The following is a 27,747-nucleotide window of genomic DNA, read 5'->3' as shown; positions in this document are numbered from 1 at the left end:
AGGGTTTAGAGAGAGATTAAGAGTTTTGGGAATTAAAAATTAATTAGGAATTTTCAAAGGATATGGAAAATTTGTGGGCTTACTGTGTATGGACCCAAATAAGAGAGGAAACAAAATTCTGTAATTATCTAATTCTTTAATGAGCTAATTGGAATCGTATAAATAAGTTAATTAAAACTAAGAAGGCTACAATGGGGTCATACATAAAATCCTAAAATGGGCTAATTGGAAGTGTTGGGCCACTGTATATAATGTACTCAACATTGCAGCCGCTACTTATAAGAGTACAATTGGTTTACACAAGAATGTTTGAAATTTGAATTTACATAAATTGTTTTATATTTGTACGAATATTTATTGTACCTCTTAATTAAAAAAAAAGGTGAAATGCATTCGCCTCAATTCTAGAGCGAGATATGCCGCTATTTTTAGGAAAAAAAAAAAATTTAAGATTGACATTATCAAATTCTTAATTGTGCATCAAGAATGAACTAGGTCGTGACTTTAGCATCGTCACTAGCTTGTTTTAAGGGTTATAATAAATCTGACTAAGAAACCCTAACGATGGTCAAAAATGTTTTTTTTTTTCAATTTAAAAAAGTTGCCCAAATATGTCGGGCAATATGAGTCTCAAATCGAGTCTCTTATCAGACATTTAGTTAGGTCGACAACAATATTGGTACGAGTCTAAATTTTATTGAAGCTTTTTCAATGATATATAATTTTCTATTTAATTTCTATTCAAATAATAATAGAATAAAAAATTTATTAAAATTCTAAAGTATATTGTAAAATGATTAATGCTCTAATTGATCATCGTGAAGATTTATAATTATTAAAAAAATAATATTTATTATGATAATATGATATTTTTACAATATAATAACTTATTCAGCGTCTTTATTTTCTTTAGAGTTATTTTTAATGTATATTTTAGGCTTATTACATAGCTTGTTAATACCAGCACTACAATTACTTAAATAACTTTTAATCTTTAAAATAAAATTTAAATTTAGTGTTACATTTTTCTTTTTTTAATTAGATAAGCTAGACAAGTGAATGGTAATCGAAAGATGATAAAGTTTAAATATTATACGACATCAATAATTATTTACATATAGAGAGGAAAGTAAATGATTACTACCTCTTTTATATATATTGTCATTATCTATAGTCACATCTAGAAGGCATTATTGTCGGATCAAATAGTAATTACACGTGAGAATTTCGATATTTTTTCAGTATATATCCTTCTATTTATAAAATTAAAATATATTTTGTAGGTATTCTACTGTATTAATATTCAATTGGAATGCTATTACAAGAATATAAGGATTTATTGGTGGATTTGAGTCGAAAATAGTGTTAACAATTATTATAACTCTTGAGTTCTTACTGTTAAAAGTAACTAAAGAAATAGCACTAGTATTTCTAAGATTAACGTTGAAGTGAACTTGTCCAATTAGAAATACGAAAACATCTCCCAGTTAAGAATTTTGTAGAAAAAGGTATGATTATTTTGATTTGATGCAACAAAGCCGACAAGGATAGTCCCCTCCAGAGCTATAATGATTTCACTTCCTTTAGGGTGAATATGAAGAGGGTTAATGCCAAAAGGTACATAATCATTACGTGCCATCGATATGTCAAGAGTGTTAAGTCTTGGTAGTTGATCAATAAAAACAGGTTTGACATTCAATCCAAGTGCATGATTAGTATTAGATGGGATGTTAAGCCCTGAAAAGAAAAAGTAATCGAAAATGATATCCTTCGGATCCTTACAGAATCTTCCATTTACAAATACTACAAAAAAAATAAATGCATATATAAGTAAGTTATTCATAATTAATTTATACAACGTTTTTAGAATGAATCAAAATATAATCATAACGAGGAAAAAAAAAAAAAAACAGTGACAACTCAAAGATAAATAAAACGAAGGAAGCCATTACCAATAAGTTCGGTGTCATTATTGGCAACACAGTAATTCTGAAGAGGACTTGGATTATAAACAAAAGTAAAAAATGATGATAAAGCCAAGAGGGCAACAACTACAAGAAAATAAAAACTCTTCATTCTTAATTTGATATATGTCTTGAAGTCTTCGAAGTGGTGTGTGAAGAATTGTTGTGCATGCAAAACCCACAAATATATAGGCATGTAGATTATTCCCAAGAAGCTAAGTCATCGTTCACTAAATCCTTTGACAGTCAATGACTTGTTTGGATGATTTAATCCATTTTAGCTAATGGAGCACTTGTCATTTTAACTTGTGAAATTAGGACTCGTATACAACATTAACTTTTTCCTTTTTATTCCTATATTTCTTCTTGATCATAAATATTTCTATACTGATGTGATTAAATGATATATGGGAATATATAATTTTTGGGGGGATAAACTATTGTTATTGTTAGTATATATATATATATATTTATCAGTGATTAATTTTTTTTTTTTTTTTTTACAACTATCTTGTGTTTGCTTGGCGTGGTAATTAACTTATTGCTTAATGACTTTTTTTTTGGTAGGTTTTGTAAATTTATTTCCTTTTAATAAAGCTACAAAGTAACTTTAAAAAGATTTTACGACCTAAACACGTTAAATAATTAACTATGGCCTTATGTAAAAACTCTAGTAATCCAGTATTATTAATTCCCATCAATTTTCAAATAAAATTGAAAGGTCAATATATTAATCTTATTAATTAATTATATTTTCATTCATTGGTCATTTATATTGATAGTAAGAGTACTTAATTTTTTCAAATAATTTTTTTTAATTAAAAAAAATTAAGTGATGCCAAACATATAGTAAAAAAATAATTAGTTATTTTATGAAATAATTGAAATACGTAATAACATTCTATGTAACACCCAAGTATCTTAATCTTATTATTATTATTATTTTTTCTATTTTCTTTTTTTTTGTATTTGAATTTTTTAGAATTTTAATTAATTTAATTTGATTTAATTTTCTTTAATTTAATGAAAATAAAAATAATGATAATGATAAAATTGGGTAAAAATATTATTTGGATTTAATTGAAATTGATTTTGGAAAAAGATGTGAAAATTTAGATTCTGGGGGTGTTTTTGAAAAGAAAATCGAAAACCGGGTGTCAAAACGCAATTTAAAAAAGTTGTGCCACGTCAACAGCCACGTCAGCGGCCCGGTCAGCAGCCCCGACCAACCAGGACACGTCGCGTGGCAAGGAAACATTGACCAGGGGACGGGCCACGTGAGCGATCCGCGTGCGCGCGATTGGACGACCCAGATCCTTTCTTGCGCGCACGGACGGCCCAGATCAAACGTGCGCACGGACAGCCCAGATTCACGCGTACAGACGGCCCAGATTCAATCAGGCACGGACGGTCCAGATTGCATCGCGATGGACGGTCCAGATTTAATCCTAATTAAATCGCGATCGAACGGTCCAGATATAATCTTGATGGACGGTTGAGATCAAAAGGCAAAGGGTATAAATAACTCCTCCCACACCTGACCACAAAACCCTAGCCGCCAGTGCCTCGCCGGAGAAGAAGAACCAGACGTCGGAGGAGCCGGCCGCCGCATAAGGGAAGTTTCCGACCGCCGATCGAGGTAAATTTTCTCTCCCTAGCTCATTTTTCGATGCTGAGTCCACCTATGGCCAAACCGAAGCCAAACCACCGGCCAAACGACCGAAAAACCCAGCCGAAGCCCTCTGTTTTTGCCTCCGATGAGGCCCTTCCCGGCCTCCGTTCGATGCAAATTTTATACCACTATGATCACCGTTCTTTTCTCTACAGGTTGATCGGAGCCAAACATCAAAACGCGACTCACGCCGGAGGAGCCGCCGCACCCGAGAGCACCACCGCCGGTAAGTTTCGATTTTTTGTGATTTTTTGGCCCACCGAGGGCCTTAGGGCTGTTTTATCGTAGAGACCGATGCAAGTGTAGTCAAATTCGGCCGAAAATGGCCAACCCGAGGCGAATCACCACCGCAAGCGGCGGCGGCGTCACCGGAGCACGGCGGAGCCGCCGTGCCGGAATTCTGATATTTGCCGAAAGGGGCCCTAGGTCTGATTTAGAATTTTTTGGGACACGTGCAGGTACCGGTAGTGTGTTTCAGTTTTTTCGAAAAAAATTTAGGAAAATTAGGTACAGCCTGTAGGCACACTGTAAAGTCGAATTCAGACCCCGAAACAAGTAAGGATTTCTCATCCTATTTTCTATCACGGTATTAAAGCTAAATAAATAATTAAACTGTACTTTGTGACTTTATAGATGTATAATTGATTGAGGTTGCCAATGGAGCCCAAGTCTGATACAGTGTTGGTCTGTTATTGTTTGATCTAATTTTCAATATTAAATGCAGCATGATGTTTGATGTAATTATGTTATGGTCTCGTATGCATGAATCATTGTTTCTTTTATTATGGTTTGTATTATGGTGAACCCGATACTGTGTTGTCTTATTTGGTGTCAATTATTGGTTTACATGTTGTGTATGATTGGATGATTGAGATCAAGAAAAAAGGTGAGATGGATAATGTGGACAACCTGACTAGATATCCTGGGAGATGGTGGACGGACCGAGTCCGTAGGGAACCCTACCAGGAATGTGGTCTCTCATACTGGACGGGGTATGGAGACCTTATGTGTTTTGGCGCCCATACCGGACGAGGTATAGGGATGGCCTGTTTCACCCTCATATCGGACGGGGTATTGAGGTTCATGGTTTTGGCGCCCATACCGGACGGGGTATGGGGACGACCCTAGAATCAGATTGTAAATGTTAATGGTTCACGTGTATCGGGGACCCCCTATGGATTCCCAGGGATACTAGTAGGTTGGTAAAAGAGGAAATCTATTTTCTGATGATTGAAATGTAAATGTATGATATGTGTTATGTTATAAAGTGTGGATGATTTCATGATATTATAAGATTATTGTTTTCATATGTTGTTTTCATGGATCTCACCGAGATAAGTGGACAGTAAAAGTTTTTATATTAATAAACGAGTTCGTTATAAATTGTGCTCCATTGGTCATTTTTGTTTTCTACCCACATTTACTTCCGTGGCGGTGAGATAGTGTGATGTCTTTACTGGGATGGTGTAGCTCATCCCTTATTTAACCATTTCAGATCAGGAAGACGTTGTTCCCGAGCCAGTTCCGCAGGAAGACGGCGAAGGGGACGCTTAAAGACTCCATAGTTATATTTATAGTTCTTATTTCGAGTATCTATTTTAGTTAGTTTGTTCTTTCATGTTTTGAGTACGTTTTGGTTATTGTATAAGGGATGTTAATCAAAATTTTTATTACGCTTCGCATTTGAGATTTTTAATACATATATTTCATTTAAATATCCGGGGCCGTTACATTCTATATAGAATTTTATCTCTGAATATAGATATAGTTGATGACATTATTATTATAGAAAATAACAAACCTTTATTATATAACAATATTGGTATAGACCTAAACTTTGTCCAAACTTTTCCAGCAACATATAATTTTCTATACAATTTCTATCCAAATACTAATAGCATAAATAAAAACCTTAAAATTCTAAAGTATATTATAAAATAATTAATGCTCTACATCGATCATGCACAGTGACTTCTAATGCAATATAATCACTTATTTAGCTTCTTTCTTTTCTCCAGAGTTATTTTTAATCATATTTTTGTAAGTATATGACTTGTTAATACTAGCATTATAATTACTTAGATAGCTTTTAATTATTAAAATAAAATTAAAAATCTTCCGTCAAATTTTTACTCATTTTAATTAGACAAGCTAAAAAGTGAATGGAAATAAAAAAATGGATAAAGTTCAAATATTGTATTATATTAATAATTGTTTACATATAGAGAGGAAAGTACGTGATTACTACCTCTTTTATTACATTGTCTTTATTAGTAGCCACATCTAGAGGCATTATTGTAGGATCAAATAGTAATTACATGTAAGAGTTTTAATATTCTTTCAATGTATATCTCTCTGTTTATAAAACTAAAATACGCTTTCTAGATATTTCACTATATTAATATCCAATTGAAATGCTCTTGCAAGAATATAAGGATCTATGGGCGGATTTGAGCCGAAAACAGTGTATGCGATTCTTATAACTCCTGGATTCTGACTATTAAAAGCAACTTAAGAAACATCACTAGTATTTCCAACATTAACGTTGAAGTGGACTTGTCCGATTGGGAACACGAAAACATCTCCAGGGTAAAGGACTTTGTAAAAGAAGGTATGATTATTTTGGTCTGATGCAACAAAGCCAGCAAGGACAATCCCCTCTAGAACTACAACGATTTCAGTCCCTCTAGGGTGAGTATGAGGAGGATTAACACCAAAAGGTGCATGATCAACACGTGCCACTGATATGCCAAGAGTGTTAAGTCCTGGTAATTGATAAACAAAAACAGGTGTGACATTAAACCCAAGTTGGTTGTTAGTGTTAGATGGAATATTAGGCCCTGAAAAGAAAAAGTCATCAGAAATAACATCTTTCGGGTTCTTACAAAATCTTCCATTCACAAATACTGCAAAAAAAAATTATGTATGTATGAGTAAGTTGTTCATAATTAATGTAGATAATATCTTTGTAATGAATCAAAATATAATCATAACGAAAGAAAAATAGTGACGACCCAAAGATAAATAAAACGAAGGAGACCATTATCACCAAATTTGGTGTCATTGATGGCAACACAATAGTTCTGAAGAGGACTTGGATCATAAGCAAAAGCAAAAGATGATGCCAGAGCCAAGAGGGCAACAACTACAAGAAAATGAAACCTCTTCATTCTTAGTTTGATAAATGTCTTCAAGTCCTCAAAGTGGTGTGTGAAGAATTATGCATGCAAAACCTGTAAATATATAGGCATGTAGATATCAATGGATTATTCCAACGAAGCAAAGTTGTCATTCACTAAATCCTTTCGATAATCAATGGTTTGCTTTGATGATTTAATCCATTTTGGCAAGAAGGACACTTGTCATTTTTACTTGTGGAATTAGGATTCTTGTACAACGTTAAACTTTCCTTTTTATTCCTATATGATACATAAATATTTCCATATTGATGTGATTAGATGATATATGGGAATATATAATTTCTGGGGGATAACCTACTGTTGTTGTTAGTATATGTTTTGTTTTTTGAAATAACTATATTTATAATTTTTTTTTTTTTACTACTATCTTGTGTTTTCTTTTCTGTAGGCTTGTAATTTTATTTCCTTTTAATAAAACTATAAAGTAACTAAAAGATTTTTACAACTTAAACATGTTAAATAATTAATTATGGCCAATATGTAAAAACTCTAGAATTCCAATATTAGATTTATGGTTTTGATACCTTGTAAAATAATTAAGTGGCATCAATTTTCAATAAACAAAAAAAAAAAAAAAAGAAAGGCCCAATAATGTTAATCTTATTAATTAATTATATTTTCATTTATTGGGCATTTTTATTGATCCTAAGAGTACTTAATTTTATAAAACAATTTTTTAAAAAATAATTTTATAAATTAGGTGACACTAAATATCTAGTGAAAAATAAATAATTATTTTTTAAAAATAGCTGAGATTCATAATAAAATACACTAAAAAATTTAATAAGATTTATCAAGAAAATACAACTCAATCTATTATACGTATGGAACATGGTTAAACACATCCTTAGACATGCTATAATAACATTTATATATAATTTTAAATATAAATCTCTCACTAGTAGGTAATTAACTAACAAGATTAAATTTGATTCCATCAAGCAACACTCAATTTGATAAAGATAAAAACGAAAAATTTTGTTCATGCTGATGTTGATTTGGTACACACACATCCTTGCCCTATGATATACTTTGGTGTTATGGCTTAGATTAGTTGCTTTAAGGATTTGCTAATGGGTAAAATGCTATAAAGTAAATTAAGGTAATGATATTTAATATTTACACAAGTAGGCTCACAATGGGTCTTTTTGTGCTAGATTCATAAGTAGTACGAAATTAAATATATTAGCAGTCGAAGTTAAATTTTGTCAATTATTATATTAATGTTTTTATTAATTGAAGTAATGATATTCATGTTTTTAATTTATTAACATAATAGTAATGATGATGATAATCATACTTCACATGACTCACCGTATGTGAGTCGTGACACATCAATGGATAATAAATATGCATTGTAAATTGATATGTAAATGAAAGTTTGTCCGAGACTATTAACATCAGCCAATTAGATTATATAGCCATTGTAAATCATTTTATATAAATAATTTTATTCATATATTACTAATATCGATATAAATGAATATATTTTTATTATTAAAAAACCTCTATTTCAGTACATGAAGAGTGTGTATTTGAATATTTGAATACTTTATTTTAATTTAAAAATAAATAAGAAAGAGGAATAAGAGAAGACAAATCCTCGTTGTGTGTTTTGGAGTGATCTTGGATGTGAAATGGACTCAGAAGTTATTTGCTGGTTATGAATATCGTTTGAATAACATTATTTTAGTTAAGAATGGCCACTTTGTTAGTAAAAGTTAGGCTATACAAATACAAATCGAAACTGTTTGTATAGGATGACCTTTGATGATATAAATTTGTCGGTAATACCAACCTATACAAACGCTAATCATTTGTGCATAATATTTTTATTGACAAAATGTTGTCTATCACGAAAAATGATCGTTACCATATGTCATTGTTGTTGTAGTGTAAATTGAATATATTGATTGAAATATAGAACTAGTAATTACAAGATGAGAAAATATTATTTTTCAAGCTAGGTTTTTTTTTTTTTTTTGAAAAGTAAGAAGAGAATGGTATTAGTATATAATAAAAAAATTACAGAAAACCAAAGGGCCAGCCGTATAATAAATCAATCTTTTCATACACTTGGCATATATATGTATGTGTTCTTTCTCCATTTTTGAGTAGGAAAAAATGAAGAGAAAGAGAAAGGCAACAAATTTTAAATATTTGCATTATAATAATCTTTAATAACAAAAATAGATAGGAAGGTAAGTGTTTAATATATTTTCATTACATTGTACATAATTATTAACAGTCATATCTAAAAGATATTATTGTAACATTTGTCAAATTATAGATATTACTAACATTGTCATATTAAAATACACTTAGTAAATATTCTATCACATCAATATCCAATTGAAATGCCTTAGCAAGAATATAAGGGTTTATAGGTGGATTTGATCCAAATATAGTATTTGATATTGCTGTAACTCCTGGATTTTGACTACCATAAGCAACTAAGACAACAGCGGTAGTATTTCCAATATTATAACCAAAGTGAATTTGTCCAATTGGGAAGATGAAAACATCTCCAGGGTAAAGGATTTTATAGAAGAAGGTATTATTGTTTTGATCCGATGCAATAAAACCAACAAGCAGAGTTCCCTCCAGAAGTATGACCATTTCAGTGCCTCGAGGGTGAAAATGAAGAGGAGATACACCACGAGGTGCAAATTGACCATACGCTAACGATATCCCAAGAGTATTAAGTCCTGGGAATTTATCAATAAAAACAAATGTGATATTGAATCCAAATTGATTATTGGTGTTTAAAAGAGTGAAAAGATTTGAAAAGAAAAAGTCATTGGACGTGACCTCTTTCGGATCTTTGCAAAAATTTCCATTCACAAAGACTACATAGAAAATAATGTGTATTAGCAGTTCAATAATTTATATAACATCTATTGAATGAATCAATGTGACATAATTCTTTCTAAATGATGAATAAAAAAAAAAGAAGAAGACCATTACCACCAAGTTCCGTGTCATTGATGGCAACACAATAGTCTTGAAGAGGACTTGGATCATAACCAAAAGCAAAGGATGATGCCAAAGCCAAGATAACAACGACTACAAGAAAATGAAAAATCTTCATTCTTGATATAAACTAAATTGTTGGTAGTAATAGTTTGATATATTTAAGCAATTCTTCAATGTGAGGGGAAAACTTTTGCATGAAAAATCCACTAATATATATACATATATATAATGGTTTGTTTTGATTCCGTTTAGTTAGTTGGTCACTTGTCATTTTAATTTAAAAATAAGGTCGGCACTCATATACAAATTTAAAATTATCTTTCTTTTTTCTATTTATATATTTCGTCTTGATCATAAATAATTTTATATTGATATAATGTGATTAGAGGGTATATAGAAATATATAATTTTTTGAAAGAAATATATATACTGAGTGACTAAAGAGTTTTAATTATTAGTGTAATTAATTAACATGATCCAACTAGAATTAATTTGATTCCATTAAAGAACATTCAATATGATACGCCTACAAAAACATTTTGTTCCAATGAAGAAAAGCGTTATAAATAATTAGGTAAATGGTTGCTGCATGATGTTGGTTTGCTACACGCCCATCCTTGTCCATATATGTAATGTGCTTAGTGTTTTGGAAGATAATAATCGCCCAGATTTTCATGAGGAAACAAATATAAATCTTATAAGTATACATATATATATATGTATGTATGTTATATTATTTAACTAGGTGATGGTAGCACCACTTTAACTACCTCATAAAAAAAATATTAATTATGTATGATTAAGCATTACATAAACCAAGAGGTTCGCTAAAATTAAATTTGAAAATTAAACTAATATATGCATGTAATTAATTATTATAAAAAATAATTAATGTTTAAATGGAATTTGAAGAAGAAAAATTAATAAAAGAGAAAGAAAAAGAGAACGTGAAGCCATGGGTGAGAATAGTGGTGTGGTTGGGGCGAGCGCCGAGACTTCTCTCCATACCTCCCTCCGATTCAACTACAGCCTCCATTTTTCTACTATACATATATATACACCTATGTATTTCTTATATATATATATATATATATGTATACGTAGCTAGTGTTGCAATAAGAAAAAGGAGTAAAGGTAATTGGTTGCATGTATCATTGAGGGGAAAAGGAACGAAATGGGGAATGGAAGACAGTGGGAGGAAGGTTAGATAAAAGAATATTTCTTTGATTCAATTATTTTAGGTTTTAGGTTTTAGGTTTTTTTAATTTGAGAGAACAAGATATTATATTTTGAGTAAGATGGAATTAGATAAAAGAACGATTAATAAGACATGGTTCATTCGCAACCAAAGATGCCAAGAGGTTCAGGAAGCAAGCAAATAACAGAACAAATTCAGAAAATACATAAAATAAGTAAAATATAGGCTGGAAATGAATAAAAAGAACCAGAAAAGGCACGTAAAACAGTAAAAAAAGAGATGAGAACCACCAAGACAGCTACAGACAGAGAAATGCATGGCAGATCCTTTCGATGAGAGAATATGAACTTCGAGTTAGGAACTTATCGAGATGGGTTAGAAGGGTCCGATAAAAATTTGGAGGGAGGTAAAGAGGGTTTTATCTACAAGCACTCAAAAATTTTGATTTTTGAGAACGCTTATGAATTGAGTTTTTCATATGAGGTACTTTGAGCTTGGAAGACTAATGGAAAATTTGTGTGGAGGGGTGGGAGCTGTTTGCATTGGTGCAACAGATGGGAGATATTTTATTTATTTCTTGAATTTCCTTCATTATTTGCTTGTTTTACTTAATTCTTTCCTTCATTTTTAATTGCCAATAAAAGACTTGTCTTTTCTTGATAATTGATAATTTTTGTTTCTTGGATAATTTTAAAGAAGAATCACTTCTGTCCCTAGAAAGGCTTGAACTATTTTTTTTTAATAATGTAAATTCAATAAATATTTATTCAAATACATAAGTAGAAATTAAAAAGAAAAGTTATGAATATATAATAAAAAATGTAGGTTATATGCTTCCTTTTATTTCTTTTAATTTGGTTAATTCAACAGGCCTGTATAAACAATATATATAAGAACCTTTCAAGTATAAAATTAATATTTTCATCCACTTTGCGTATGTATATGTTCTTTCCCCACTTTTAATAGAAAAATGAAGAGAGAGAGAGAGAGAGAGAGAGAGAGAGAGAGAACAAACTTCAAACGTTGTATTACTAGTCTTTTTACAACAAACATAGAGAGAAAGATAAATTTTCGATACCTTCTTCATTACATTGTATGTAATTATTAGCAGCCACATTTAGAATATATTATTGTAACATATACCAAAAGTAAATATTACTTTCCTTGTGATACTAAGCTGCCTGTTGTAAGTATTCTACCACATCAATATTCAGTTGAAATGCCTTAGCAAGAATATAAGAATCTATAAGTGGATTAGACTGAAAAATAGCATTAGATATAGTTACGATTCCTGGATTCTGACTGTTGTAAGCAACTAAAATAACAGCAGTACTATCTCCAATATTATATTCCAAGTGAATTTGTCCAAGTGGGGCTACGAAAACGTCTCCAGGATAAAGGGTTTTATGGAATAAGATATTATTATTTTGATTCGATACAACAAAGCCCATAAACACAATTCCCTCCAAAACTACAACAATTTGAGAGCTTCGAGGGTGGTAATGAGGAGGAGCTAGGCCACGAGGTGCAAATTTAACATACGTTAGCGATATTCCAAGAGTATTAAGTCCTGGCAATTGATCAACGTCAACAATTGTGGCATTGACCTTAAATTGATTATCTATTAATCGAGGGATATCAATTCTTGGGAAGAAAAAGTCATTAGACGTGACATCTTTTGGATCCTTACAGAACTTTCCATTCACAAATGCTGCATAAAAAATAATTGTAAATAAATAAGTATGAAATTTTTAAAAATTAATAATAAACAAAATGGGAGACTATTACCACCAAGCTCGGTGCTATCAGTGGCAACACAGAAGTCTTGAAGAGGACTTGGATCATAAGCAGAAGCAAAGGATGATACCAAAGCCAAGAAGATAACAACTACAAGAAACTGAAATCCTTTCATTCTTAATTTAAATTAAATTACTAACAGTAATAATTTAATATATCTAAGCAGTCTTTCAAAGTTATGGGAAATATTTAGCTTGAAAAACCCACCAATATATATCAATGGTTTGTTTTGAGGATCTAATAATCCATTTTAACAAAGTAGGAAACTTGTCATTTCAACTTGAAAATAAAATCAGCGAAAGTTTATTTTTTTCTTTTTATTTGTATATTTCGTCTTGATCATAAATATTTCAGATATTGAGATATGTGATTAGAGAGTATATAAAAATATATAATTTTTTTGGGAGACGAAATATTTTTAGTTAATTGTTCTATACTGAGTAACTTCATAGCTCTAATTATTAGTGTAGTTAACGAACATGATCCAATAAGAATTAATTTCATTCTCATTTAAAGAACATTAAATCTGATACGCCTACAAAAATATTTTCTTCTCATAAGGAAAAGCATTATAAACAATTAGGTAAATGGTTGCTTTATGATGTTTTGGCACACGCCCATCTTTTTCACTATATGTAATATACTCGGTATATTGAAAGATAATAATCACCCGAATTTTTATGAGGAAACATATATAAATCTTATACATGTAATTAATTATTATCAGAATTAATTACTGTTTAATTGGAAACTGAAGATGAATAATTAATTATAAGCATTTTGTTTAGATTGGTTCGATAAAGAGAATTGGAATTGAAGAAGAACAACTTCAACCTTGGTGGATGAGAATAGTGGTGTGGTTGGGGCGACTGCTGAGACTTCTCCCCATACCTCCCTTTAATTCAAAACCAAAGAGATAAGAAATAACTAAATGCTTCCCCTTGTTCCCCGACTTTCTATGACAGATACACCCATCCCCCCCCCCGAGTCCTTTTTATTCTTGAAACAGTAGCTATATATACACACACACACACACACATATATATAAGAAATACATAGGTTATATCCGTTACTTGTGTGGATAAAAACTATGCTATAGAAATATAACTTTAATTAGATGGAATAATATGCTTAATTATTAAAAGTATAAGGACTAAAAAGATAAAAAAAAATACAAGAATCAAAATAAAAAAAAATAGTAAAGGACCGCCTAAATAATTACATATATTAATATTTAAAAAAATACAACTAAAGAACATAAATTACTTAACTAAAAAAATTCAATCACACAATCCCAATTATCAACTAAAATCATATTAATTTTCTTATCTAAATAAACTCAAATTTATACTTATTAATATCATATATTTCTATGAGAGATTTTAGTGATTGTGCGATTCATGTGTCTATCGAATATCTTTCCTTAAAATTTTTTTAATGGGTGCTCATCGTTTATTTGAGCTAGCTAATTGTATATTTGTAATAATGTTGTATTTGCTATTTTGATCTTGTATGCTCTTAGTGACCTAGATTTTCTAATAGTTGTCAATTTAATTTTTAAACCAATTAAAAAAAAAATAGATCTACAGTACGTACCACTCTTAGAAACATTAAAAACATGAAGTGTAATTATGATTTTTTAATACATAAGAGCCAAGCATATTCTTCTTGCTAATAACAGTCAAGAAACAGCCAAGAACAATAGATGTACATACAAGTATTCATAACCCAAAAAGCAATTCCAGGTATAAAATCAATGTCTTCATACACTTGGCATATATATGTATGTGTTTCTTTCTCCACTTCTGAGTAGAAAAAGTGAAGAGAAAGACAAAGGCTAAGGGATTTCAAAGACCTGCATTACAATGATCTTTAATAGGAAACATATAGAGAAATGTAAATGATTAATACCTTCTTTATTACACTGTACATAATTTATTAGCAGCATATCCAGAAGATATTATTATAACATATACCAAATAATAGATATTACTCTTCTCATTATATTAAAATCCACTTTGTAAATATTCTATCACATCAATATTCAATTGAAATGCCTTGGCAAGAATATAAGGATTTATAGGTGGATTTGATCCAAATATAGCATTAGATATTACTGTAACTCCTGGATTCTGGCTATTGTAAGCAACTAAGGCGGTAGCAGTAGTATTTCCAATATTATAGGCAAAGTGAACTTGTGCGATTGGGATAAGAAAAACATCTCCACGACCAAGAACTTTGTAGAAGAAGGTATTGTTGTTTTGATCAGATACAACAAAACCAATAAAGATAGTACCTTCTAAAACTATAATAATTTCAGAGCCTCGAGGGTGAATATGCGGAGGAGCTACACCACGAGGTGCAAATTCAGCATATGCTAACGATATGCCAAGAGTATTAAGTCCTGGAAATTTATCAACGAAAACAAATATTGCATTAAATCCAAGTTGATTATCAATGTCTAAAGGGTTAAGAAGCTCTGGATAGAAGAAGTCATCGGACGTGACATCTTTTGGATCCTTGCAGAAATTTCCATTCACAAACACTGCATAAAATAATTGTATGTATATAAGTAAGCTGTCCAATAATTTAAATATCTTTTAAATAAACTAACATATATATATATTTTAAAAAAGGTAAGGACAAGTTAAATAAAAAGAGACCATTACCACCAAGTTCGGTGTCATTGGTGGCAACACAATAGTCCTGAAGAGGACTTGGATCATAAGCATAAGCAATGAATGATGCCAAAGCCAAGAAGACAACAATTACAAGAAACTGAAAAGTCTTCATTCTTAAACAATTATTTGAAGTGATGGAAAAATTTTGCATGAAAAATCCGCCAACATATATCGATATGGTTTCCCTTGATGATTTGATACTCCATTTTATTAGCAAGTAGGAGGCTTGTCATTTTAAATTGTGACATCAGCACCGATGTACAAAGTTAATTTTGTCCTTTTATTAGTATATCTTATCTTGATATAAAAATATTTCCATATTAATGTGATTAGAGGGTCTATTGAGATATATAACTTTTCGGGAGATAAAAATACTTTTAGTTAGGCTAAAATACAAAGTTAGTTTTTGTACTATTTATTGTTGTTTGATTTGGTTCCTATGATAGTTTTGTATTAATTTAGTTCGTATACTTTCAAATATTATTCCAATTATTTTCTAATACTTGTAATTAATAAGATAAAATTGTAGCAAAAAACTTAAATTTAACTTAATTTCTTACGAAAGATTAAACAAAACTTTTATACAGAATTTTTATCTGATCCTTTTGATGTGAGAATACAAACTGACTTAGGAATTTATGGAGATGAGTTAGAAGGGTCCGATAAAATTTTGGAGGGAGGTAAAGAGGGTTTGCTTTTTTTTTTTTTTTTTTTTTTACATATATATATATATATATATATAATGAGGTTGGCTATCTATTAGCTCAAAAGAGCACTTAATAATTTTGATGGGTGCTTTGTAATTCAGGACCTTCTGATTTTTTTGTTTTATTTCTTTTATAGATATGAATAGTCCTGTATGCCTTTTAAAATTATTTTTTTTATAAACAAATACAAAGTCAATCCTTCAAATGGGTGAGGTCATTTGATAATTTAGTGAATTTAATAAGTCTGTATAAGCAATATTTATAAAAATCTTTCAAATATAAAGTCAATATTTTCATCCGCTTTGACATATGTATGTAACATGTTCTTTCCCCCTAGAAAAAATAAAGAGAGAAAGAGAAAATCGGCAAACTTTGAACATTTTATTACGATAATCTTATCACAAGAAACATAGAGAGAGTAATTTTATTATAGGAAATATAGAGAAAAAGGTAAATGATTAATATATTTTTTATTACGTCTTATATAATTATTAACAATGATATTTATGAAATATAATAGTAACATATTAAATAGTAATTATTATTCTTTTTATTGTACTAAAATATATTTTCTAGATATTTCATTTGATCAATATCCAATTAAAATATTTAATTAAGAATATAAGTATTTATAGGCATATTTGATCCAAAGTAGTATTAGATATAATTATTACTCATAGATTATGATTGTTGTAAGCAATTAAAATAACAACAATATTATCTCTAATATTATATTCCAAGTAAATTTGTTCGATTGGGATAAGGAAAATGTCTTCAGGATAAATGATTTTATAGAATAAGATATTATTTGTAATGCCCTAATTAATTTTAATTGTAGTTAAAATTAATTAATAAATATAATTTTTTAATTTTTATTTGAGGTGAAATTTTTTTTCTTTACTCGAAATTCGATTTTAAACACCCCAATGGTTAAATCGGAGTAAGAGGACTGTCAGATTGGGCGGAAACCGCGGGTAAAGTCCAGTGGCGCCGCCACAAAAAAATGCAAAAACTGTATCCGATGAGACATTTTCCGATTCCCGTTCTGCGTAATTCTTCTACAATTGTAATCACCGTTTCTTTCTCTATAGGTTGACTGAAGTAAAACACCAAACCGCGAGTTGAGCTGGCGGAGCCGCCGCACCGAAGAACACCTTCACCGGTAAGTTTCAATTTTCTGACTTTTTTCGGACAACCGAGATCCTTTAATGTATTTTCTCGAACAGATTGGTACAAAAGCAGCCGAATTAGGCCGAAAACGGCTGAAAACAACCGACCCGAGGCAAACCGCCGCCGCAGTTGGCGGTGCCGTGCCGGAATCCCAAAATTGACCAAAAAGAGTTCATAACACTGATTTTGGATTTTTTTGGGATATTTTTAGGTATTTGAAGTACGTTTTAATCTACTGAATTATTTACTGCTTAAATTGTAATATTGAATACTGAATTATTCTGTTTATAAAACTATTTATGTTCTGAGTTATGATACTAAAATAATGAATTACGAATGTTTACTGAATAAATTGATTTAAAAAATTTGGTGATTGAGTGTGTGCATGTCTTTGTTATGGGTACTGCCTTTTTTTTTTACTAACTCCATAAAGCTCACCCTAATTCACACTCCTAATGCAGATTAATCTAGATCAAGTGCAAGTTCAAGATCAAATGAAGACTTTGAACAACATTTAGTGACAGTAAGAGTTTGTATTACAAAATTAGTTTAATTATATTATAGTAATGTAATGTAATGTAAAGAATTTTGTAAGCCTCATGACTTATAATTCCGTATAGGGGATGATTGAATCTTAAGTTTTTGTTCATCGGTGCATAAATTTATTAGGTTATGTTTGTAAAATACCTCTCATTTCTCGACAGAGAAAGCGAGTCGTTACACATGAGCAACATTTTTCTTTTAATTCAGTCATTTATTGCTTAAATAAACAAAATTTAGGGATTAATTTTGTGTTCAAAATACACAAAAAAAAATTATGTCAAAATTGAAGATATATATATATTTAAAAAACGAGTTATGAATTCCATAAATTTACATTCATTTCACAAAAAGAATAGTTTTGATGCTTATATATTTTTAACTTGAGAAGAAAATTGTTACATTTCAAAGTAGGGTGAAGTTAGGCGAAAGAACAATTAGTAAATTTTTTCAATAATTACTAATTTTTTTGACGATAATTTTATTAAGGAATCAAAAGATGAGAAAAAAAAAAAATTATTAATATATAATTAAAAAAAGTACATAAAATCAAAAGGCCAGCACTGTGCAAATGGGTTAGATGATTAATTGGATAATTTTGTTAAATAGGCACGTACAGGTATTCATAACCCAAAAAGCAATTCCAGGTATAAAATCAATGTCTTCATACACTTGGCATATATATATATGTATGTATGTATGTGTTTCTTTCTCCACTTCTGAGTAGAAAAAGTGAAGAGAAAGACAAAGGCTAAGGGATTTCAAAGACCTGCATTACAATGATCTTTAATAGGAAACATATAGAGAAATGTAAATGATTAATACCTTCTTTATACATAATTTATTAGCAGCATATCCATAAGATATTATTATAACATATATTAAATAATAGATATTACTCCTCTCATTATATTAAAATCCACTTTGTAAATATTCTATCACATCAATATTCAATTGAAATGACTTGATAAGAATATAAAGATTTATAGACGGATTTGATCCAAATATAGCATTAGATATTACCGTAACTCCTGGATTCTGGCTATTGTAAACAACTAAAGCAGCAGCAGTAGTATTTCCAATATTATAGGCAAAGTGAACTCGTGCGATTGGGACAAGAAAAACATCTCCACGACAAACTAAAATTTCAACTAGTGAGATAGAAGATTCAACGCAAACATCAACACCAACAAACTCACCAATTTCCACTCCTTCAGCTTCAAGCAATACCAGCCCCCACAAATTCTCCATGTCCCATTGTTACAACTCCAAGCAATTAGAAACATGAAGTGTAATTTTGAGTTTTTTAACACCATAAAAATTAAGCATATTCTTCTTGGTAAGAACTCTATGAAATTCACATTTTCAGAGAAATATCTATTATGGGATAAAATTATTCCTTTCAAGAAAAGTGTATTTCTTTGATTCAATTATTTTAGTTTTTATTTTTTAATTTGCGGGAAAAATTGTTATATTTTTAGTAATATAGAATTAGATAAAAGAACGATTAGTAAAAACACGGTTGGATATTCACAACTAAAATGATAGAAGGTTGAGGAAACACGCAAATAACAAAATAAATTCAGAAAATACATAAATAAATAAAATATAAGCTTTTTACAAACTTCAAACATTGTATGACAAGTCTTTTTACAACAAACATGAAGAGAAAGGTAAAATTTTTGAACACACTTTTTATTACATTGTACGTAACTATTAGCAGCTACATTAGAAAAGATTATTATAACATATATAAATAGTAAATATTACTCTCTTTATGATACTAAGCAGCACTTTGTAAATATTCTACTACATCAATATTTAGTTGAAATGTCTTAGCAAGAATATAAGGATCTATAAGTGGATTAGACTGAAAAATAGCATCAGATATAGTTATGAGTCCTGGATTCTGACTGTTGAAAGCAATTAAGGTAATAGCAGTACTATCTCCAATATTATATTCCAAGTGAATTTGTCCGATTGGGATCACGAAAACATCTCCAGGATAAAGGGTTTTATAGAATAAGGTATTATTATTTTGATCTGATACAACAAAGGCAAAAAATACAGTTCCCTCCAAAATTACAGCAATTTGAGAGCTCCGAGGGTGGTAATGAGGAGGACTTAGGCCACGAGGTGCATGTTGAGAATATGCTAGCGACATTCCAAGAGTATTAAGTCCCGGTAAATTATCAACATTTACAAGTGTGCCATTCTCTCCAAATCGATTATCTATTGATTGAGGGATGTCAATTCTTGAGAAGAAAAAATCATCAGATGTAACATATTTTGGATCCTTACAGAACTTTCCATTCACAAATACTGCATAAAAAATAATTATATACATTAACTATAAAATTTTAAGAAAATAACAATAAACAAAATGGAAGACCGTTACCAGCGAGCTCCATATTATTAGTGGCGACACAGAAATCTTGAAGAGAACTTGGATCATAAGCAAAAGCAAAAGATGATACCAAAGCCAAGAAGATAACAACAACAAGAAACTGAAATCCTTTCATTCTTAATTTAAATTAAATTGTTAGCAGTAATAATTTAATATATCTAATCAGTTCTTCAAAATTATGTGAAAAATTTTGCTTGGAAAACCCACTAATATATACCAATGGTTTGTTCTGAGAAGTTAATAATCCATTTTAGCAAGTAGGAGACTTGTCATTTCAACTTGAAAATAAAATCAGCACTCGCATACAAATTTAAAGTTCATCTTTTATTTTTAATTTGTATATTTCGTATTGATTATAGATATTTCACATATTGATATATGTGATTAGAGAGTATATAAAAATATATAATTTTTTAGGAGATAAATATTTTTAATTATTGTTCTATACTGAGTAACTTCATAGCTCTAATTATTAGTGTAATTAACAAACATGATCCAACAAGAACTAATTTAATTTCCATTAAAGAACATTCAATCTGATACGCCCACAAAAATATTTTTTTTTCCCATAAGGAAAAGCGTTATAAATGATTAGGTAAATGGTTGCTTTATGATGTTGATATGTCACACGCCCATCCTTTGTCCATACATGAAGGTTTGAAATATCACAATTGTCATGAGACGACATATATAAATCATATTATATATTATAAGTTAACAGAGCTGAGATTGTTTTCTTTTATTTTTTTCTAAAAATTAAATACTACATACCGCTCAATTTAAGAGTTGGAAATATCATAATACAGTGTATTCATGAAAAAAAAATTTATGAACATTCAAAACTAACTATAATAGATATATGAAGTATTTAATAGATGGTAACAATTAATCTAAAATAAATTTAAATTAAAAACAAATATGAAGAGAAGTTTTTATTTCAAAATCAGAGAGGAATTCTTGTATGATGAACAGAAATAAAAGAAAATAAAAGTTTAAATCGAATAAGAAGAAATTTCTAATAGTAGTTGCAAATTTGAACTAGAACCACCCTGTATAATCCTAAGAATATGAAAAAGAAGTTAAGTGATATATGATTGTAACAAATTATAAGTAACAAATACTTTAATGAGTTATTGCTACACAAAAAAAGCAACATGTATACATATTTATATATATATATATATATATATATATAAAAGATATTAAAAATAAATTTTATGTATTAAAAATTTTCATATAGATACTATCTTTGGAAATCTGGTCCAAGCATCTCATCACAATTCCTATTATACATAAAGCATTTGCACTTTAGGAAATCTTATTCGATAAGTTCAAACTTAACCCAAGTGTGATGGCCCGCAGTTCTCCAACAAGAAACCACGCTGCCAAATGCAACTGAACCAAAAAATATAATATAAATTTAAACTAAAATACAGTAGAAACTATTCATCCCTTATACAACATGTAACATAATTTATATTATGAGGTTACAAAATTCTGCAAAGTCCACAATTGGACTAAAATTCATCAGATAAAACTAAAATATGAAATTCCTGATTTGTCTCTATAAATTATCTTTCTCAGTTTGATCTGAAAAATGATTAGAGTTTGAATAGAATGAGCAAAATAACGGGCTTAGTAAGTATACTAAATAGACTACACCCTAAACCTACGACATACCAATGTACAGTCAATCAGAAATGTAAAACTTTTTTTTCCCTTTATGTTTGAAAACCATGAAATGCAGAGATATTCCATTTCCTATCTCATCTCTCATTGTTCCCCTTAACTTCCTTTTGCCTAGTCTTTTCCCTTCACTATTTTTCCTTTAATAGTTATTTCTCAAAATTTCTCTTTCTAATTATTTTCTCGTTATCACCCTAATTTTTTTCTTTTCTTAATTTTCTAATTGTAACAATTCATATCTCACACTATTATCACATCACATTTGGTTCCAAAATCATACTCATCTATCAGCTTCCCTCTAATTCACATACTAGAATTTTTCACAAATTTTCAATTAAATTGATACATGCGTAACCCCTCAGTGGGTATCCTCGATTCTCGATTCATCCCAAAAAAGTCATCAAATTAAAATTATTAAAATTTTAGATTTTTTTTGAGATTGAACGAGTGAATCAATTATCCAATTGGTACCATTATGAGATCAGGATTTCCACTATCACAAGGGAATACACTCACACAACCAAAACACATATTGGTCACAGCAGTTTGCGCCAGGTGATCCAGAACATAACACACACCCCAACCACGTCTGTAAAGGTTTCTATCCACTCAAAGATAAGGTTCACCATACCTGTAACGGTCCCAGAAATTTAAATGAAATGTATGTATTAAAAATCTCAAATGCGGAAGCCTAATAAAATTTTTAATTAACATCCCTTACACAATAACCGAAACGTACTCAAAACATAAAGGAACAAACTAACTAAAAGAGATACTCGAAATAAGAACTATAAATATAACTATGAAGTTTTTAGGCGTCCCCTTCGCCTTCTTCCTGCGGAACGGACTCGGGAACAACGTCTTCCTGATCTGAAATAGTTAAATAAGGAATGAGGTACACCAGCCCAGTAAGGACATCACACTATCTCACTGCCACGGAAGTAAAAGTGGGTAGAAAATAAAAATGACCAATGAAGCATAATTTATAACAAACTCGTTTATTAACATAAAAATCTTTACTGTCCACTTACCTCGGTGAGATCCATGAAAACAACATATGAAAGCAATAACATTATCATCATCATGAAATCATATAAACTTTATAACATAACACTTACCACGCATTTGCATTTCAATGATTAAATAATATATTTTTCTCTTTTACTAGCCTACTAGTATCCATGGGGATCCATAGGGGGTCCCCGCTACCCGTGAACCATTAACATTACAACCTGATTCCAGGGCCGTCCCCATACCCCGTCCGGTATGGGCGCCAAAACCATGAATCTCAATACCCCGTCCGGTATGAGGGTAAGACGGACTGTCCCCATACCCCGTCCGGTATGGACGCCAAAACACATAAGGTCTTCATACCCCGTCCGGTATGAGAGACCACGTTCTCGGTAGGGTTCCCTACGGACCTAGTCCGTCCACCATCTTCTAGGATATCTAGTCAGGCTGTCCACATTATCCACTCATCAATTCATATAACCTTTTTGCCATTTTCCTTGGTCTCAATCATCCAATCATACACAAACATATAAACCAGTAATTGACACCAAACAAGACAACACAATATCGAGTTAACCATAATATCAACCATAATAAAAGAAACCATGATTCATGCATACGAGACCATAAAATAAATACATCAGACATCATGCTGCATTTAATACTGAAAAATAGATCAAACAACAACAGACCAACACTGTGTCAGACTCGGGCTCCATTGGCAACCTTAATCAATTATACATCTATAAAGTCACAAAGTACAGTTTAATTATTTATTTAGCTTTAATACCGTGATAGGAAATAGGGTGAGAGATCCTTACTTATTTCGGAGTCTGAAATCGACTCTACAGTACACCTACGAGCTATCCCTAATTTTCCTGAATTTTTTTTTCGAAAAACTGAAACGTACTACCAGTATCTGCACGTGTCCCAAAAAATCCCAAATCAGACATATGGCCCCTTTCGACCTATATCAGAAATCAGTAAACGGCGGCTCCGCTGTGCTCTGGCGACGGCACCGCCGCCTGCGGCGGCAATCTGCCTTGGGTTGGCCGTTTTCAGCCAAATTCGGCCAAACTTGCATCGGTCCTTGCGATAAAACAACCCTATGGCCCTCGGTGGGCCAAAAAATCACGAAAAACTGAGACTTACCGACGGCGGTGCTCTCGGGTGCGGCGACTCCTCCAGTGTGGGTCGCGTTTTAATGTTTGGCTTCGATCAACCTGTAGAGAAAAGAACGGTGATCACAGTGGTATAAAATTTGCATCGAACGGATGCCGGAAAGGGCCTCATCGAAGGCAAAAACAGAGGGAAGTCACGGCGGCACCGCCGGGCTTCGGCAGGGTTTTTCGGCCGTTTGACCGGTGGTTTGGCTCCGGTTTGGCCATAGGCAGATTTGGCATCGAAAAACGAGTAAGGGAGAGAAAATTTACCACGATCGGCGATCGAAAACTTCCCCGGTGCGGCGGCAGGTGGCGGCGGCTGGCTCCTCTGGCGTTTGGTTCTTCTTCTCCGGTGAGGCACTGGCGGTTAGGGTTTTGTGGTCAGGTGTGGGTGGGGTTATTTATACCCTTAGCCTTTTAATCTCAACCGTCCATCAAGATTAAATCTGGACCATCCGATCGCGATTTAATTAGGATTAAATCTGGACCGTCCATCGCGATGCAATCTGGGCTGTCTGTGCCTGATTGAATCTGGACTGTCCATACGCGTGAATCTGGGCTGTCCGTGCGCACGTTTGATCTGGGCCGTCCGATCGCGCGCACGTGGATCGCCCACATGGCTCGTCCCGTGTCAGAGTTTCCTTGCCACGCGGCGTGTCCTGGTTGGCCGGGGCTGCTGACCAGGCTGTTGACGTGGCACAACTTTTTTAAATTGTGTTTTGACCCCCGATTTTCGATTTTCTTTTCAAAAACACCCCCAGAATCCAAATTTTCACCATTTTTTCCCAAAATCAATTTTAATTAAATCCAAATAATATTTTTACCCAATTTTATCATTATTATTATTTTTATTTCCATTAAATTAAATTAAATTAAACTAAATTAAATTAAATAAAAATCTAAAAAATTCAAATACAAAAAAGAAAAATAAATATAAATAAAATAATAAGAATAAAAAAAAAAAATACTTGGGCGTTACAACTCTCCCCCCCTTAAAAAAATTTTGTTCCCCAAAGTATTGTTGTTTTGATCATATACAACAAAACCAATAAAGATTATACCTTCTAAAACTATAATAATTTCAGAGACTCAAGGGTGAATATGTGGAGGAGCTACACCACGAGGTGCAAATTTAGCATATGTTAACGATATGCCAAGAGTGTTAAGTCCTGAAAATTTATCAACGAAAACAAATATCGCATTAAATCCAAGTTGATTATCAGTGTCTAAAGGGTTAAAAAGCTCTGGATAGAAGAAGTCATCGGACGTGACATCATTTGGATCCTTGCAGAAATTTCTATTCACAAATACTGCATAAAAATAATTATATTTTTATAAGTAAGCTGTCCAATAATTTAAATATCTCTTGAATAAATCTAACATGTATATTTTATTTTTTAAAAAAACGTAAGGATAAGTTAAACAAAAAGAGACAATTGCCACCAAGTTCGGTGGCAACACAATAGTCCTGAAGAGGACTTGGGTCATAAGCATAAGCAATGAATGATGCCAAAGCCAAGAAGACAACAATTACAAGAAACTGAAAAGTCTTCATTCTTAAACAATTCTTGGAAGTGATGGAAAAATTTTGCATGAAAAATCCGCCAACATATATTTATATGGTTTCCCTTGATGCTTTGATAGTCCATTTTATTAGCAAGTAGGAGGCTTGTCATTTTAAATTGTGACATAAGCACCGATGTACAAAGTTAATTTTGTCCTTTTATTAGTATATTTTATCTTGATATAAAAATATTTCCATATTCATGTGATTAGGGAGTCTATTGAGATATATAACTTTTCGGGAGATAAAAATACTTTTAGTTAGGCTAAAATACAAAGTTAGTTTTTGTACTATTTATTGTTGTTTGATTTGGTTTCTATGATAGTTTTGTGTTAATTTAGTTCGTATACTTTCAAATATTATTCCAATTATTTTCTAATACTTGTAATTAATAAGATAAAATTGTAGCAAAAAGCTTAAATTTCTTACGAAAGATTAAACAAAACTTTTATACAGAATTTTTATCTGATCCTTTTGATGTGAGAATACAAACTCTTGACTTAGGAATTTATGGAGATGAGTTAGAAGGGTCCGATAAAATTTTGGAGGGAGGTAAAGAGGGTTTGCTTTTTTTTTTTTTTTTTTTTTTTTACAAATATATATAATATATATATGTATATATAATTTATAGAAGAATCACTTCTGTCACGAGTAAAAGGAAAGTGATTAATATATAATAAGACCATGTAGTTTGTATATTTTCTTTTATATAAAGTCAAACCTTCGAATGGGTGAGGTCATTTGATAATTTGGTGAATTTAATAGCTCTGTGTAAGCAATATGTATAAAACTCTTTCAAGTATAAAGTCAATATTTTCATCCACTTTGACATATATGTATGTAACATGTTCTTTCCCCACTTGTTAAGTAAAAAAAAATGAGGAGAGAAAGAGAAAATGGGCAAACTTTGAACATTTTATTGTGATAATCTTATCACAAAAAACATAAAGAGAAAGTAATTTTATTATAGGGAACATAGAGAGAAAGATAAATGATTAATACATTCTTTATTACGTCTTATATAATTGTTAATAGTGATATTTATAAAATATAATGGTAACATATTAAATAGTAACTATTACTCTTTTTATGATACTAAAATATATTTTGTAGATATTTTACTTGATCAATATCCAATTGAAATGTTTTATTAAGAATATAAATATGTATAGGCATATTTGATCCAAAATAATATGAGTGTTGTAAGCAATTAAAATAAATCAGTATTATCTCCAATATTATATTTCAAGTGAATTTGTTCGATTGGGATAAGAAAAATGTCTTCAGGATAAAATGTTTTATAAAATAAGATATTATTATTTTGATCTGATGCAACAAAAGTAACAAAGACAATTTCCTCTAAAACTACGATAATTTAAGAGTTCTGAGGGTGTTAATGAGGATAACGTAGGCCACGAGGTTCAAGTTTGATATATATTAGTACTATTCCAAGGGTGTTAAGTCTTGGTAATTGATCAACATCAATAATTGTGCCGTCAACCCCATGTTGATTATCTATATACGGAGGGATGTCAATTTTTGAGAAGAAAAAATCATCAGATATGACATCTTTCGCATTCTTACAAAATTTTTTGTTTACAAATATTGGAAAAAAAGTTAATTATATAAGTATAAATATAAAAGTTAAAAGAAAATAGTGATGAACAAGAAAGGGAGACCATTACCACTGAATTTGGTGTTATTAATGGCAACACAGTAATCTTGAAGAGGACTTGGATCTTAAGCAGAAGCAAAGGATGATGCCAATGCCAAGAAGATAACAACTATAAGAAACTGAAAATCTTTCATTCTTAATGTAAATTAAATTATTAGCAGTAATAATTTAATATATTTAATCAGTTCTTCAAAGTTATGTGAAAAATTTTGTTTGAAAAATCCATTAATATATATAAATGTATTGCATTGAATTTCGGAAATAGTTTACTGTCAAATATATAAACAAAATCATAATTATGTTTCTTGAAATTCTATTTAATAAAATAAAACACAA

The 27,747-nt window shown here is 30.8% G+C and overlaps 6 pseudogenes; all 6 read right to left on the bottom strand.

Moving 5' to 3' along the window:
- Positions 1-5,955: 5,955 nt before the first annotated feature.
- On the bottom strand, positions 5,956-6,806 carry LOC148253579 (germin-like protein subfamily 1 member 20; annotated as a pseudogene).
- Positions 6,807-9,146: 2,340 nt separating this feature from the next.
- On the bottom strand, positions 9,147-9,927 carry LOC110814873 (germin-like protein subfamily 1 member 13 pseudogene; annotated as a pseudogene).
- Positions 9,928-12,182: 2,255 nt separating this feature from the next.
- On the bottom strand, positions 12,183-12,922 carry LOC110814874 (germin-like protein subfamily 1 member 7 pseudogene; annotated as a pseudogene).
- Positions 12,923-14,813: 1,891 nt separating this feature from the next.
- Positions 14,814-15,600, bottom strand: LOC110814875 (germin-like protein subfamily 1 member 18 pseudogene; annotated as a pseudogene).
- Positions 15,601-19,688: 4,088 nt separating this feature from the next.
- LOC110814876 (germin-like protein subfamily 1 member 7 pseudogene) lies at positions 19,689-20,427 on the bottom strand (annotated as a pseudogene).
- Positions 20,428-25,261: 4,834 nt separating this feature from the next.
- Positions 25,262-25,727, bottom strand: LOC148253578 (putative germin-like protein subfamily 1 member 2 pseudogene; annotated as a pseudogene).
- Positions 25,728-27,747: the final 2,020 nt, after the last annotated feature.

Source organism: Carica papaya, chromosome 6 (assembly GCF_054855325.1).
Source record: "Carica papaya isolate Zhongbai chromosome 6, ASM5485532v1, whole genome shotgun sequence".
NCBI lineage: Eukaryota > Viridiplantae > Streptophyta > Magnoliopsida > Brassicales > Caricaceae > Carica > Carica papaya.
This window is presented reverse-complemented; position numbering and strand designations above follow the sequence as displayed.